The sequence below is a fragment of the Stenella coeruleoalba genome, assembly GCF_951394435.1.
Source record: "Stenella coeruleoalba genome assembly, contig: scaffold_131, whole genome shotgun sequence".
NCBI classification, from domain to species: Eukaryota; Metazoa; Chordata; class Mammalia; order Artiodactyla; family Delphinidae; genus Stenella; species Stenella coeruleoalba.
The window spans coordinates 341,011-352,377 of record NW_027646341.1 but is presented as its reverse complement, the minus strand read 5'-3'; positions in this window follow the sequence as shown (position 1 = coordinate 352,377).

Sequence of the window (11,367 nt, the reverse complement as noted above, 5' to 3'; positions counted from 1 at the left end):
GAATCAAGCATGTGTACAGGGGCATAAACGCAGCAGTGATAGGATTGGAGAGGTTGGGTGAGCAAATGAAGACCCTTTGAACTCATATTGCAGGGTACCCATTCCACGTGTTTCAACTACCTAGGTTTAAGGTATTCTTCCTTCATCTAAAACATGCATGTGGAACCTAGAGTATGATCAACCGTGTGATCGGGAGACGTGTTCAAATATGTCTCAGTTTTCGTACCCTGGTACTCGGGTGCAACATTCCAGACGCTTTACTAACACTCTCCCGACTTGGAGAGTCAGTCCCTTTAACCTCCTGTTTGGCCCAGTTTGCAATTTCTGCGGAAGATGAACAGGAATAGCGAGAACCAATGGAGACTAGCTGGAGGTGTCTGGACGGGCAAATTTAACTCTCATTTCCTACCAGGAAGAGGAATTAACCAAAGGCTCAGCGTGCCATGCCAGAATCAGATTAGGGCCTGAAGCCATCCTGCGCTGTTGCGGCCAGGTCACAAGAAAGCGAGTTGAAGAAAGGAGCTCAGGGGCACTGTAATTCACAAACCTGCAGAGTTATAAATGACAGCTATCGTCCAAAAATAGACTGAAGTAAGGCTGCCAAGAGGACTTGAAAGCGGGGCAGAATTGCAGGAAACCGATTTCAGGAGGTAGACTGGAATTGCATTGAAAGCACAGGAAAAGAGGCAGAACGTCCACAATGATGCACTTGGCCAAAAAGGGCGTATGCGTTTTTTCCTGAATATATTCAGGAAAAAACGCATACGCCCTTTTTGGCCAACCAAGCAAGCTTGCAAAGGAAATCTGCACTACAATGAAGTCTCACTTCCCCCCAGTCAAAAGGGACATCTGAAAAAAGTGTAAAATCCAGAAAGGCAGAACAGGCCATGGAGAACTGGGAGCCTTGTTATGCTGATGGGTGGGATGTAAATTGCCAACAGACACTCGGGAGAAGTGTATGGTGTTTCCTGAAACATCTAAAAAACAAAGCAACAGAGCCTAGGGCACTGCCACTTATGGTCCTATAGCTTAGGGAAATTAAAATCAAAAAGACACAGCCACCCCAAAGTTTGGGACGCCTCTGTTTACAAGAACCTCGTTTACAGTACAAGTTCAACATCGCAGAAAGTGAAAAATGGATAAAGAAGTTGTGGTATTTACTTACAAAGCAATATCACTCAGCAATGAAATCTATGTCATCAGGCCCTTAGCAGCACAATGAGTGGATTCAGGTATGATGATTCTAACTGAAATAAGTCACACAGAAAATGAACCATCATAAGATATCAGTAATACATGGAATGTAAACTTGGCTACACAGGAACTGAATTACAGAACAGAACAGGGTCTCAAATTTAGAAAACCAACTTATGCTTGCTTAAGGGGAAAGGTGAGTTGGGGTGCTGCATAAAACCAGAAATTGAAATGAGCACAGATAAAGTTCCTTAAGTCAAATATGGAATAGACAAGAGCTACTCCTTGCTCAACGAAATGGACTCAACACCGCATATTAAACGCCTAAGAATGTACCTGACTAGTAAGTATCTTAAAACCTATGGATTGCTATGTCTCCGAAAGAGAATCAAGCATGTGTACAGGGGCATAAACGCAGCAGTGATAGGATTGGAGAGGTTCGGTGAGCAAATGAAGACCCTTTGAAGTCATATTGCATGGTACCCATTCCACAGGTCTCAACTCTCCAGGTTTAAGGTATTCTTCCTTCAGCTAAAACATGCATGTGGAACCCAAGTATGATCAACCATGTGAACGGGAGACGTGTTCAAATATGTCTCAGTTTTCCTCCCCTGGTACTCGGGTGCAACATTCCAGACGCTTTACTAACACTCTCCCCACTTGGAGAGTCAGCGCCTTTAACCTCCTGTTTGGCCCAGTTTGCAATTTCTGCGGAAGATGAACAGGAATAGCGAGAACCAATGAGAGGCTAGCTGGAGGTGTCTGGACGGGCAAATTTAACTCTCATTTCCCACCAGGAAGAGGAAATAACCAAAGGCTCAGCGTGCCGTACCGGAACCAGATTAGGGCCTGAAGCCATCCTGCGGTGTTGCGGCCAGCTCAAAAGAAAGCGAGTTGAAGAAAGGAGCTCAGGGGCACTGTAATTCACAAACCTGCAGAGTTATAAATGACAGCTATCGTCCAAAAATATACTGAAGTAAGGCTGCCAAGAGGACTTGAAAGCGGGGCAGAATTGCAGGAAACCGATTTCAGGAGGTAGACTGGAATTGCATTGAAAGCATAGGAAAAGAGGCAGAACGTCCACAATGATGCACTTGGCCAAAAAGGGCGTATGCGTTTTTTCCTGAATATATTCAGGAAAAAACGCATACGCCCTTTTTGGCCAACCAAGCAAGCTTGCAAAGGAAATCTGCACTACAATGAAGTCTCACTTCCCCCCGGTCAAAAGGGCCATCTGAAAAAAGTGTAAAATCCAGAAAGGCAGGACAGGCCATGGAGAACTGGGAGCCTTGTTATGCTGATGGGCGGGATGTAAATTGCCAACAACCACTCGGGAGAAGTGTATGGTGTTTCCTGAAACATCTAAAAAACAAAGCAACAGAACCTAGGGCACTGCCACTTATGGTCCTATAGCTTAGGGAAATTAAAATCAAAAAGACACAGCCACCCCAAAGTTTGGAACGGCTCTGTTTACAAGAACCTCGTTTACAGTACAAGTTCAACATCGCAGAAAGTGAAAAATGGAGAAAGAAGTTGTGGTATTTACTTACAAAGCAATATCACTCAGCAATGAAATCTGTGTCATCAGGCCCTTAGCAGCACAATGAGTGTATTCAGGTATGATGATTCTAACTGAAGTAAGTCACACAGAAAAAGAAACATCATAAGATATCAGTAATACACGGAATGTAAACTTGGCTACACAGGAACTGAATTACAGAACAGAACAGGGTCTCAAATTTAGAAAACCAACTTATGCTTGCTTAAGGGTAAAGGTGAGTTGGGGTGCTGCATAAAACCAGAGATTGAAATGAGTACAGATAAAGTTCCTTAAGTCAAATATGGAATAGACAAGAGCTACTCCTTGCTCAATGAAATGGACTCAACACTGCATATTAAACGCCTAAGAATGTACCTGACTAGTAAGTATCTTAAAACCTATGGATTGCTATGTCTCCGAAAGAGAATCAAGCATGTGTACAGGGGCATAAACGCAGCAGTGATAGGATTGGAGAGGTTCGGTGAGCAAATGAAGACCCTTTGAAGTCATATTGCATGGTACCCATTACACGGGTCTTAACTCTCCAGGTTTAAGGTATTCTTCCTTCAGCTAAAACATGCATGTGGAACCCAAGTATGATCAACCATGTGAACGGGAGACGTGTTCAAATATGTCTCAGTTTTCCTCCCCTGGTACTCGGGTGCAACATTCCAGACGCTTTACTAACACTCTCCCCACTTGGAGAGTCAGCGCCTTTAACCTCCTGTTTGGCCCAGTTTGCAATTTCTGCGGAAGATGAACAGGAATAGCGAGAACCAATGAGAGGCTAGCTGGAGGTGTCTGGACGGGCAAATTTAACTCTCAATTCCCACCAGGAAGAGGAAATAACCAAAGGCTCAGCGTGCCGTACCGGAACCAGATTAGGGCCTGAAGCCATCCTGCGGTGTTGCGGCCAGCTCAAAAGAAAGCGAGTTGAAGAAAGGAGCTCAGGGGCACTGTAATTCACAAACCTGCAGAGTTATAAATGACAGCTATCGTCCAAAAATATACTGAAGTAAGGCTGCCAAGAGGACTTGAAAGTGGGGCAGAATTGCAGGAAACCGATTTCAGGAGGTAGACTGGAATTGCATTGAAAGCATAGGAAAAGAGGCAGAACGTCCACAATGATGCACTTGGCCAAAAAGGGCGTATGCGTTTTTTCCTGAATATATTCAGGAAAAAACGCATACGCCCTTTTTGGCCAACCAAGCAAGCTTGCAAAGGAAATCTGCACTACAATGAAGTCTCACTTCCCCCCGGTCAAAAGGGCCATCTGAAAAAAGTGTAAAATCCAGAAAGGCAGGACAGGCCATGGAGAACTGGGAGCCTTGTTATGCTGATGGGCGGGATGTAAATTGCCAACAACCACTCGGGAGAAGTGTATGGTGTTTCCTGAAACATCTAAAAAACAAAGCAACAGAACCTAGGGCACTGCCACTTATGGTCCTATAGCTTAGGGAAATTAAAATCAAAAAGACACAGCCACCCTAAAGTTTGGAACGGCTCTGTTTACAAGAACCTCGTTTACAGTACAAGTTCAACATCGCAGAAAGTGAAAAATGGAGAAAGAAGTTGTGGTATTTACTTACAAAGCAATATCACTCAGCAATGAAATCTGTGTCATCAGGCCCTTAGCAGCACAATGAGTGTATTTAGGTATGATGATTCTAACTGAAATAAGTCACACAGAAAAAGAAACATCATAAGATATCAGTAATACACGGAATGTAAACTTGGCTACACAGGAACTGAATTACAGAACAGAACAGGGTCTCAAATTTAGAAAACCAACTTATGCTTGCTTAAGGGTAAAGGTGAGTTGGGGTGCTGCATAAAACCAGAGATTGAAATGAGCACAGATAAAGTTCCTTAAGTCAAATATGGAATAGACAAGAGCTACTCCTTGCTCAACGAAATGGACTCAACACTGCATATTAAACGCCTAAGAATGTACCTGACTAGTAAGTATCTTAAAACCTATGGATTGCTATGTCTCCGAAAGAGAATCAAGCATGTGAACAGGGGCATAAACGCAGCAGTGATAGGATTGGAGAGGTTCGGTGAGCAAATGAAGACCCTTTGAAGTCATATTGCATGGTACCCATTACACGGGTCTTAACTCTCCAGGTTTAAGGTATTCTTCCTTCAGCTAAAACATGCATGTGGAACCCAAGTATGATCAACCATGTGAACGGGAGATGTGTTCAAATATGTCTCAGTTTTCCTCCCCTGGTACTCGGGTGCAACATTCCAGACGCTTTACTAACACTCTCCCCACTTGGAGAGTCAGCGCCTTTAACCTCCTGTTTGGCCCAGTTTGCAATTTCTGCGGAAGATGAACAGGAATAGCGAGAACCAATGAGAGGCTAGCTGGAGGTGTCTGGACGGGCAAATTTAACTCTCAATTCCCACCAGGAAGAGGAAATAACCAAAGGCTCAGCGTGCCATGCCAGAATCAGATTAGGGCCTGAAGCCATCCTGCGCTGTTGCGGCCAGGTCACAAGAAAGCGAGTTGAAGAAAGGAGCTCAGGGGCACTGTAATTCACAAACCTGCAGAGTTATAAATGACAGCTATCGTCCAAAAATAGACTGAAGTAAGGCTGCCAAGAGGACTTGAAAGCGGGGCAGAATTGCAGGAAACCGATTTCAGGAGGTAGACTGGAATTGCATTGAAAGCACAGGAAAAGAGGCAGAACGTCCACAATGATGCACTTGGCCAAAAAGGGCGTATGCGTTTTTTCCTGAATATATTCAGGAAAAAACGCATATGCCCTTTTTGGCCAACCAAGCAAGCTTGCAAAGGAAATCTGCACTACAATGAAGTCTCACTTCCCCCCAGTCAAAAGGGACATCTGAAAAAAGTGTAAAATCCAGAAAGGCAGAACAGGCCATGGAGAACTGGGAGCCTTGTTATGCTGATGGGCGGGATGTAAATTGCCAACAGACACTCCGGAGAAGTGTATGGTGTTTCCTGAAACATCTAAAAAACAAAGCAACAGAGCCTAGGGCACTGCCACTTATGGTCCTATAGCTTAGGGAAATTAAAATCAAAAAGACACAGCCACCCCAAAGTTTGGGACGCCTCTGTTTACAAGAACCTCGTTTACAGTACAAGTTCAACATCGCAGAAAGTGAAAAATGGATAAAGAAGTTGTGGTATTTACTTACAAAGCAATATCACTCAGCAATGAAATCTATGTCATCAGGCCCTTAGCAGCACAATGAGTGGATTCAGGTATGATGATTCTAACTGAAATAAGTCACACAGAAAATGAACCATCATAAGATATCAGTAATACATGGAATGTAAACTTGGCTACACAGGAACTGAATTACAGAACAGAACAGGGTCTCAAATTTAGAAAACCAACTTATGCTTGCTTAAGGGTAAAGTTGAGTTGGGGTGCTGCATAAAACCAGAGATTGAAATGAGCACAGATAAAGTTCCTTAAGTCAAATATGGAATAGACAAGAGCTACTCCTTGCTCAACGAAATGGACTCAACACCGCATATTAAACGCCTAAGAATGTACCTGACTAGTAAGTATCTTAAAACCTATGGATTGCTATGTCTCCGAAAGAGAATCAAGCATGTGTACAGGGGCATAAACGCAGCAGTGATAGGATTGGAGAGGTTCGGTGAGCAAATGAAGACCCTTTGAAGTCATATTGCATGGTACCCATTCCACAGGTCTCAACTCTCCAGGTTTAAGGTATTCTTCCTTCAGCTAAAACATGCATGTGGAACCCAAGTATGATCAACCATGTGAACGGGAGACGTGTTCAAATATGTCTCAGTTTTCCTCCCCTGGTACTCGGGTGCAACATTCCAGACGCTTTACTAACACTCTCCCCACTTGGAGAGTCAGCGCCTTTAACCTCCTGTTTGGCCCAGTTTGCAATTTCTGCGGAAGATGAACAGGAATAGCGAGAACCAATGAGAGGCTAGCTGGAGGTGTCTGGACGGGCAAATTTAACTCTCATTTCCCACCAGGAAGAGGAAATAACCAAAGGCTCAGCGTGCCGTACCGGAACCAGATTAGGGCCTGAAGCCATCCTGCGGTGTTGCGGCCAGCTCAAAAGAAAGCGAGTTGAAGAAAGGAGCTCAGGGGCACTGTAATTCACAAACCTGCAGAGTTATAAATGACAGCTATCGTCCAAAAATAGACTGAAGTAAGGCTGCCAAGAGGACTTGAAAGCGGGGCAGAATTGCAGGAAACCGATTTCAGGAGGTAGACTGGAATTGCATTGAAAGCACAGGAAAAGAGGCAGAACGTCCACAATGATGCACTTGGCCAAAAAGGGCGTATGCGTTTTTTCCTGAATATATTCAGGAAAAAACGCATATGCCCTTTTTGGCCAACCAAGCAAGCTTGCAAAGGAAATCTGCACTACAATGAAGTCTCACTTCCCCCCAGTCAAAAGGGACATCTGAAAAAAGTGTAAAATCCAGAAAGGCAGAACAGGCCATGGAGAACTGGGAGCCTTGTTATGCTGATGGGCGGGATGTAAATTGCCAACAGACACTCGGGAGAAGTGTATGGTGTTTCCTGAAACATCTAAAAAACAAAGCAACAGAACCTAGGGCACTGCCACTTATGGTCCTATAGCTTAGGGAAATTAAAATCAAAAAGACACAGCCACCCCAAAGTTTGGGACGCCTCTGTTTACAAGAACCTCGTTTACAGTACAAGTTCAACATCGCAGAAAGTGAAAAATGGATAAAGAAGTTGTGGTATTTACTTACAAAGCAATATCACTCAGCAATGAAATCTATGTCATCAGGCCCTTAGCAGCACAATGAGTGGATTCAGGTATGATGATTCTAACTGAAATAAGTCACACAGAAAATGAACCATCATAAGATATCAGTAATACATGGAATGTAAACTTGGCTACACAGGAACTGAATTACAGAACAGAACAGGGTCTCAAATTTAGAAAACCAACTTATGCTTGCTTAAGGGTAAAGGTGAGTTGGGGTGCTGCATAAAACCAGAGATTGAAATGAGCACAGATAAAGTTCCTTAAGTCAAATATGGAATAGACAAGAGCTACTCCTTGCTCAACGAAATGGACTCAACACCGCATATTAAACGCCTAAGAATGTACCTGACTAGTAAGTATCTTAAAACCTATGGATTGCTATGTCTCCGAAAGAGAATCAAGCATGTGTACAGGGGCATAAACGCAGCAGTGATAGGATTGGAGAGGTTCGGTGAGCAAATGAAGACCCTTTGAAGTCATATTGCATGGTACCCATTCCACAGGTCTCAACTCTCCAGGTTTAAGGTATTCTTCCTTCAGCTAAAACATGCATGTGGAACCCAAGTATGATCAACCATGTGAACGGGAGACGTGTTCAAATATGTCTCAGTTTTCCTCCCCTGGTACTCGGGTGCAACATTCCAGACGCTTTACTAACACTCTCCCCACTTGGAGAGTCAGCGCCTTTAACCTCCTGTTTGGCCCAGTTTGCAATTTCTGCGGAAGATGAACAGGAATAGCGAGAACCAATGAGAGGCTAGCTGGAGGTGTCTGGACGGGCAAATTTAACTCTCATTTCCCACCAGGAAGAGGAAATAACCAAAGGCTCAGCGTGCCGTACCGGAACCAGATTAGGGCCTGAAGCCATCCTGCGGTGTTGCGGCCAGCTCAAAAGAAAGCGAGTTGAAGAAAGGAGCTCAGGGGCACTGTAATTCACAAACCTGCAGAGTTATAAATGACAGCTATCGTCCAAAAATAGACTGAAGTAAGGCTGCCAAGAGGACTTGAAAGCGGGGCAGAATTGCAGGAAACCGATTTCAGGAGGTAGACTGGAATTGCATTGAAAGCACAGGAAAAGAGGCAGAACGTCCACAATGATGCACTTGGCCAAAAAGGGCGTATGCGTTTTTTCCTGAATATATTCAGGAAAAAACGCATATGCCCTTTTTGGCCAACCAAGCAAGCTTGCAAAGGAAATCTGCACTACAATGAAGTCTCACTTCCCCCCAGTCAAAAGGGACATCTGAAAAAAGTGTAAAATCCAGAAAGGCAGAACAGGCCATGGAGAACTGGGAGCCTTGTTATGCTGATGGGCGGGATGTAAATTGCCAACAGACACTCGGGAGAAGTGTATGGTGTTTCCTGAAACATCTAAAAAACAAAGCAACAGAACCTAGGGCACTGCCACTTATGGTCCTATAGCTTAGGGAAATTAAAATCAAAAAGACACAGCCACCCCAAAGTTTGGGACGCCTCTGTTTACAAGAACCTCGTTTACAGTACAAGTTCAACATCGCAGAAAGTGAAAAATGGATAAAGAAGTTGTGGTATTTACTTACAAAGCAATATCACTCAGCAATGAAATCTATGTCATCAGGCCCTTAGCAGCACAATGAGTGGATTCAGGTATGATGATTCTAACTGAAATAAGTCACACAGAAAATGAACCATCATAAGATATCAGTAATACATGGAATGTAAACTTGGCTACACAGGAACTGAATTACAGAACAGAACAGGGTCTCAAATTTAGAAAACCAACTTATGCTTGCTTAAGGGTAAAGGTGAGTTGGGGTGCTGCATAAAACCAGAGATTGAAATGAGCACAGATAAAGTTCCTTAAGTCAAATATGGAATAGACAAGAGCTACTCCTTGCTCAACGAAATGGACTCAACACCGCATATTAAACGCCTAAGAATGTACCTGACTAGTAAGTATCTTAAAACCTATGGATTGCTATGTCTCCGAAAGAGAATCAAGCATGTGTACAGGGGCATAAACGCAGCAGTGATAGGATTGGAGAGGTTCGGTGAGCAAATGAAGACCCTTTGAAGTCATATTGCATGGTACCCATTCCACAGGTCTCAACTCTCCAGGTTTAAGGTATTCTTCCTTCAGCTAAAACATGCATGTGGAACCCAAGTATGATCAACCATGTGAACGGGAGACGTGTTCAAATATGTCTCAGTTTTCCTCCCCTGGTACTCGGGTGCAACATTCCAGACGCTTTACTAACACTCTCCCCACTTGGAGAGTCAGCGCCTTTAACCTCCTGTTTGGCCCAGTTTGCAATTTCTGCGGAAGATGAACAGGAATAGCGAGAACCAATGAGAGGCTAGCTGGAGGTGTCTGGACGGGCAAATTTAACTCTCATTTCCCACCAGGAAGAGGAAATAACCAAAGGCTCAGCGTGCCGTACCGGAACCAGATTAGGGCCTGAAGCCATCCTGCGGTGTTGCGGCCAGCTCAAAAGAAAGCGAGTTGAAGAAAGGAGCTCAGGGGCACTGTAATTCACAAACCTGCAGAGTTATAAATGACAGCTATCGTCCAAAAATATACTGAAGTAAGGCTGCCAAGAGGACTTGAAAGCGGGGCAGAATTGCAGGAAACCGATTTCAGGAGGTAGACTGGAATTGCATTGAAAGCATAGGAAAAGAGGCAGAACGTCCACAATGATGCACTTGGCCAAAAAGGGCGTATGCGTTTTTTCCTGAATATATTCAGGAAAAAACGCATACGCCCTTTTTGGCCAACCAAGCAAGCTTGCAAAGGAAATCTGCACTACAATGAAGTCTCACTTCCCCCCGGTCAAAAGGGCCATCTGAAAAAAGTGTAAAATCCAGAAAGGCAGGACAGGCCATGGAGAACTGGGAGCCTTGTTATGCTGATGGGCGGGATGTAAATTGCCAACAACCACTCGGGAGAAGTGTATGGTGTTTCCTGAAACATCTAAAAAACAAAGCAACAGAACCTAGGGCAGTGCCACTTATGGTCCTATAGCTTAGGGAAATTAAAATCAAAAAGACACAGCCACCCCAAAGTTTGGAACGGCTCTGTTTACAAGAACCTCGTTTACAGTACAAGTTCAACATCGCAGAAAGTGAAAAATGGAGAAAGAAGTTGTGGTATTTACTTACAAAGCAATATCACTCAGCAATGAAATCTGTGTCATCAGGCCCTTAGCAGCACAATGAGTGTATTCAGGTATGATGATTCTAACTGAAGTAAGTCACACAGAAAAAGAAACATCATAAGATATCAGTAATACACGGAATGTAAACTTGGCTACACAGGAACTGAATTACAGAACAGAACAGGGTCTCAAATTTAGAAAACCAACTTATGCTTGCTTAAGGGTAAAGGTGAGTTGGGGTGCTGCATAAAACCAGAGATTGAAATGAGCACAGATAAAGTTCCTTAAGTCAAATATGGAATAGACAAGAGCTACTCCTTGCTCAACGAAATGGACTCAACACTGCATATTAAACGCCTAAGAATGTACCTGACTAGTAAGTATCTTAAAACCTATGGATTGCTATGTCTCCGAAAGAGAATCAAGCATGTGTACAGGGGCATAAACGCAGCAGTGATAGGATTGGAGAGGTTCGGTGAGCAAATGAAGACCCTTTGAAGTCATATTGCATGGTACCCATTACACGGGTCTTAACTCTCCAGGTTTAAGGTATTCTTCCTTCAGCTAAAACATGCATGTGGAACCCAAGTATGATCAACCATGTGAACGGGAGACGTGTACAAATATGTCTCAGTTTTCCTCCCCTGGTACTCGGGTGCAACATTCCAGACGCTTTACTAACACTCTCCCCACTTGGAGAGTCAGCGCCTTTAACCTCCTGTTTGGCCCAGT